At 42.0% G+C, this 443-nt stretch overlaps 1 protein-coding gene across 1 annotated transcript in view; it reads right to left on the bottom strand.

The window, feature by feature from the left end:
• SENP2 (SUMO1/sentrin/SMT3 specific peptidase 2) overlaps positions 1–443 on the bottom strand; it is a 49,550-nt gene that overhangs the window by 16,201 nt on the left and 32,906 nt on the right. The gene's annotated exons all lie outside the window — the stretch shown is intronic.

Raw genomic sequence — 443 nt, forward strand, 5'->3', positions numbered from 1 at the left:
TCTTTCTCCCGCGGAGCAGCTGGTAGTTTCGAACCGCTGACCTTAAGGTTCGCAGCCCGATTCGTAACCACTACGCTACCAGACATTAGGACATTTAAAAGTGCAATTTTAGACACAAAGAGAATGAGCAAATAGGCAAAAACTGGGGAAAGCAGTCAACAGTCTACTAGCATCTGTGATAGATGGCTTCGTTATCCTAAAGAATTAGGCAGAGAAATGTATATTTAAGATGCAAAAATTAATCTATAAATTCAAGAGCGATTCTTCTCTTCCAACTCTCTTACTACTGTGCCCCACACTGCACATAAGTTAGCTGTGTTATGGAACTCTTTCTCCACTTTCATGCCCAAAAGAATGTAAGTGCTTATGATACATTCATGGATTAGGACTTCCTACCACCACTACCATCACTACCACCTACTAGGAGTCCTGGTGTGACACTG

Source organism: Chrysochloris asiatica, unplaced genomic scaffold, assembly GCF_000296735.1.
Source record: "Chrysochloris asiatica unplaced genomic scaffold, ChrAsi1.0 scaffold00135, whole genome shotgun sequence".
Classification (NCBI taxonomy): Eukaryota; Metazoa; Chordata; class Mammalia; order Afrosoricida; family Chrysochloridae; genus Chrysochloris; species Chrysochloris asiatica.